The sequence below is a fragment of the Poecilia latipinna genome, unplaced genomic scaffold (assembly GCF_001443285.1).
Source record: "Poecilia latipinna isolate Pla-1442-1.1 unplaced genomic scaffold, P_latipinna-1.0 Scaffold6515, whole genome shotgun sequence".
Classification (NCBI taxonomy): domain Eukaryota; kingdom Metazoa; phylum Chordata; class Actinopteri; order Cyprinodontiformes; family Poeciliidae; genus Poecilia; species Poecilia latipinna.
The window spans coordinates 1-4,917 of record NW_015119131.1 but is presented as its reverse complement, the minus strand read 5'-3'; the positions used below and the strand labels follow the sequence as shown (position 1 = coordinate 4,917).

Below are 4,917 nucleotides of genomic sequence, written 5' to 3'. Positions count from 1 at the left end.
AGACGCATCTAAAAGTTACAGGATGGTAGCCCTCGAGGACTGGAGTTGATGACCCCTTGATGACCCCCTGCTCTAGACTGTCTGATTAACTTCTAATATGTCCTGGACTCAAATGTCCTCATAAATAGTTCAGCCTCTCAGCTGCATCCTGATTAAATACCCATCACTTCCTGAGAGAAAACATTCCCTATTGAAAACATTCAAAACATGGGCAAATATTTAAAGAAGCTAGTTTTTTTTTTACCTTTTCTTTTCCCCAAATAATCCCATTGAGACTTAAAATGTCTTTTACAAGGGAAACATGGTCAAGAAGACAGATTTGAAACATGCAACACAAAACAGACTGCTTGAAACAACTGGTCCTCTAAAAGCAGTCATTAGCAGATTCCAGTAGCAGAGTACACCCCTCATATTTTGTAAATATGGTATAAGTGGTGGTCTGAGTCTGGACCTGTCCTCCTCACCTTTTTCTTTGGTCTTGATTGTCCCTCCCTAAAGTGTGGGGCTACTCCACTCTATAACACTGTTGTGCTGCAATTATGGTTCTGTAAATCTGACTTTTTTCTGCATTTCCTTGTTTAGTTAGTTTTGGAGTTACTTTCCAACATTCCATTTCATTTTGTTGTAGTTCATTCATTAAACTGATTTGATTACCATTTTATCATAAAACCATCCGTCCACCCGTCCGTCCATCCATCCATCCATCCATCCATCCATCCATCTTCTTACACCCATGTCCCAAGTGGGGTCAGGAGGGGTGCTGATGTCTATCTCCAGCAAACGTTTCGGGCGAGAGGCGAGGTCACCTGGACAGGTCACCAGTCTGTCGCAGGGCAACACAGAGACAGACAGGACAAACAACCATGCACACACACACACTCTAGGGAGAATTTAGAGACACCAATTAACCTGACAGTCATGTTTCTGGACTGTGGGAGGAAGCCGGAGTACCTGGAGAAAACCCACGCATGCACAGGGAGAACATGCAAACTCCATGCAGAAAGACCCCAGACTGGGAATTGAACCAAGGACATTCTCGCTGCAGGGCAACAGTGCTACCAACTGCGCCCATCATTAAATGTGTATATTCAATTTGGGGTTTTTTAGTAGCTAGATTGTAACGTGTTTGTCCTCTTCCTGATTTTCTGTTGTTTGCATTTTTGTCACACTTCAGTGATTCAGAACATCAAACAAATTTTAATATTAGTCAAGACAGCACAAGTAACACAAAATGCAGTTTTTAAATGAAGGTGTTTATCATTAAGGGAAAAACATATAACCTACATGGCCCTGCATTCAAGAGTGATTTGTCCTGTAATAACTTCAACTACATGCTCCAAAACACACAAAATAGGCTTTGAACTGACCTCACTCATAACAGATCTAATCAAGCTTCTGTTATCTTGTGTTACTATGTGTCATCATGTTTTGGCTGATTTTACAGCAATGAATCTAAAGAAGCATCTGACTGAAGACTGTTGCTGTATGTAGATCATCATCGTTATTTAGTCTGTGGTTCAATGCTTATAAAGCTGATTGGCGAAGCCCCAAATTGTACTTAAGGCCTCAAACAACATTGAGCCGGCCCTGCTGGTGTGCTAATGCAACTTCCTTTGTAAATAATACTTCTGGCCAGGAGGAAATGGAACCTGACCACTTCTTCACATTTTCAACAGTGCAGTAGCCTGGTGTGTGTTAGTGATTACCTCCCAGCGGCCATGGGTCATGAAGAACAGGGAGAAGGGGATGGCTGTCCCTGACATGGCGTGGGTGGACGGCATGCTGTACTCAGAGTTGTAAAACATTTCCACTTTGACCACAGGTGGGGAAGCGGGTCGGGGCCAGCCGATTACATCCTTCGTGCACTGTCCCACGTACATGACCCAGACCCACACCATGATCAACCGTCTGCTCACGAAAGCGTCCACATTCCACATGATGAAGGGGAAGAAGATGATGTAAAATAATTCGTTTCCCAATTCTGTCCCGAAGGTGAACAAGTAAAACAAGAAGCGGTTCTCGATGACAAACTCCTGCCCCGCTTCGCCCGTCAGAGAATTTCTGCGGAGGGGTTTAAGAGTGCTGCCCCGCACAGCGACACTTTCTCCACCTGGGGACAGAGCAGCCCCGTTCGGGGGAGCGTCTTCCATGTCATGCTTGAGGTTTCTAGGGTCAGTCACGTCTGCGATCCTCCTCTGAACTCCCATACTGGTCAACTGTTCATTTCCTGTTTCCCCGGCTGTGTGATGATGGAGAGCCCCGTTGTTGCGAGAACGAGCCTTATCTACTGACCTGCAGCTGTCAGAGGTCGAACTATCGGCAGGAACAGGTTCTGAAAGAGTGCCCCGTATCCCGCAAATAAGCTGAAAGCGGGCGACAAGGTGAGGGTCTTGGAGGTAGCGAAGGTACTCCATAACTCTCACCATGTTGAGCTGGCTCTCTTCGCGGAGGTGCAGGAGGAAACATGGACTTGTGTACTTCCTCTATGCGGTGGGTGTTAGCTCCCAGGCTGCCGTCTGCTGGCTAGGGCAGCTATCTGAGGTGAAGCGCGAACCATGAAAAGAGCTGAGAAAGTTGGGACGACGACCCGTAAAACATGTACAACGCAGTGCAGGAGACAGTGGCCTGTACAGTCACAGCAGAAACACAAAGACACAGACGGGGAGGTTCAGGGAAAAGTGGAAAACACACTTTCTCCATTGCGTTCAAGTGCTGTTGGAAATCTTGCTTGTTTTGTCATGTTCATATTTGGTTGATAAATAATCCACGATAGAACTGTACTGTCATAAACTAGCCCAGGAATAATATTATATTTGAACTAATTGTTGATCAAGTTCCTTGTGTGGCAAAAGTTCTTCGTTGAAGATTTTGTCTTGCCTCTCAGAGCACCTGACTGTAGCCACAGACAACATTAAATGCAACATGAGTGTCCTCACCGTACGTCTGTGTCAACGCCATGTTGAGAGTGTCATATTGACACCTATAATATGTGATGATTTTCAGATGCATTTCAGTTGAAATAATTTTATTTGTTAAGATGACGATTTAAAGATTTATGAGACTGGATGTCCATGTTCCTTTTTCTCTCTCAGCTGTGGGTCACTGCTGAAGTTAGCTTCAGGACTGTTGCTTGACTAAACTCAAGTTCTCCCCGGCTCATGCCTCATTCTAAAGGTTTATTCTTTTATCCTGAGCTATCTCTGCCATAAAGCTGCTATAGGCTTGTTCTTTGTTTCCTGCTATTAACCTTGTACTGTCATGGACGGTGAGTGAGGGGTGTGAGAAGAGACGCAGAGACCCAGGTTGTAGAAGAAAATGATGAATTTAATGAAGACGCTCAAAACAGTCCCGATCAGGCAGCACGGCAGAAAGGTAGCACACAGCTAAATACCGGTAGCAACTGAAAAGACTGGGGACTGAAGCGAGAGCTATGCCAACACAGGACTTGACAGTACAACTGTGAAGGTATGCAGACAAACAAGGAGTGATGTACACACGACATTAGACGTACGACCAGGATCTGACGAGGAACACAGACAAAAGGTGGGACTAAATACACTGGGGGGGTTGGGGGGTAATCAAGGAATGAGACACACCTGGGAAGCAATCAGCGGGGAAGACGCAGAAACAACAGACTCAGAACAGAAACTGAACACAGAAAAACCTTAAAATAAATACATAGAAACACAAATCATGACATGTACTTTTCATTAACATAGAAAGTACTTCTACATCAGCTCTTCTGTTTTTTTGTTTTGGCATTTTTTGTCTTCTCAAACCCCGTCAATAATGGCAGGTGGCTGCTCTTACTAAGCCAGGTTCTGCTGGAGGTTTCTTCCTGTCAAAGGGGAGTTTTCCCTCTCCACTGTCGCTACATGCTTGCTCAGTATGAGGACTTGCTGTAAAGTCAATGACACAACACAAGTGATTCTCTACTGTCGCTACATGTTTATCCAGGAGAGTCCTGCAAGTCAATGACTTGATGCAATCTGCTGAGTTTTGTTAGACAGAAGACATCTAAACTAATTTGAATAATGAACAACTCTAATGCACTGTTTGATAACTAGAATTTATTGGAATACACCCATGATTCAATTCAAACAGCTTTTTTTGTGAAGTGCCTTAAGACAATATTGAAATTAATTCAATTAACTACAGTTTAAGCTTGTAATAAATGTGTACAATAATTTTTACTATCTGAAAATCTAAAATATATTTTAACTAGGTAGAATTATTCTCAACTACAAAGATTCTTTAAAATAAGTGTATGTGAAACTTTTATTTTGATTGTGAAAATAAATGTTTTAAGAGATATGAAAGTGACATTCAGGAATACCAAAAATGCTTCACATGACAAAGTAGTTTTGATTAATAATTTAGTCCATTTGTGAACAGTTTAAGTATCTCAGATTACGAATTATGTGATTCTGATTCTATCAGGTTTTGCACAAACAATGCCAATTGTTCTGTCAGATAGCCATATGCTGTCAGGATAGCATACATGCAGTTAGTACGCATGCCCGCGCATGCGCATTAAGAAGTCCGACCGTCAGTGGAGTTGTCAGTTCAGCATACGCAACAAGTTATGACGAAAATAAGTTATTAAATTGTTTATAATATGATATAATATGATAACTAGATAGATATACATGCGTTGTTGTGGTTTCAAAGTGTATTTAAAGCAGGGTCTAGCTGCAGCTGCAGTCAACTACAACACACGCCCGTGTAAAACTCATTAACCTACTTAACCGCTAAGTCAGGATGCCATCAAAGTGTATGCCAATAACAAAGTGTATGATGATCTACGTCATGATTCTATGTTGCTGATTAAATAAAATCATATGGTAATGACGTGTCTGACAGATACAGCCGTTGTTGCCATACGCTGTCAAAATGGCATACATGCAGTGAGTACCA

The 4,917-nt window shown here is 42.6% G+C and overlaps 1 pseudogene; it reads right to left on the bottom strand.

Annotated features, from left to right (window-relative positions):
• Window positions 1–926: 926 nt before the first annotated feature.
• LOC106943976 (sphingosine-1-phosphate phosphatase 1 pseudogene) lies at window positions 927–3,004 on the bottom strand (annotated as a pseudogene).
• Between the last annotated feature and the right edge of the window lie 1,913 nt (window positions 3,005–4,917).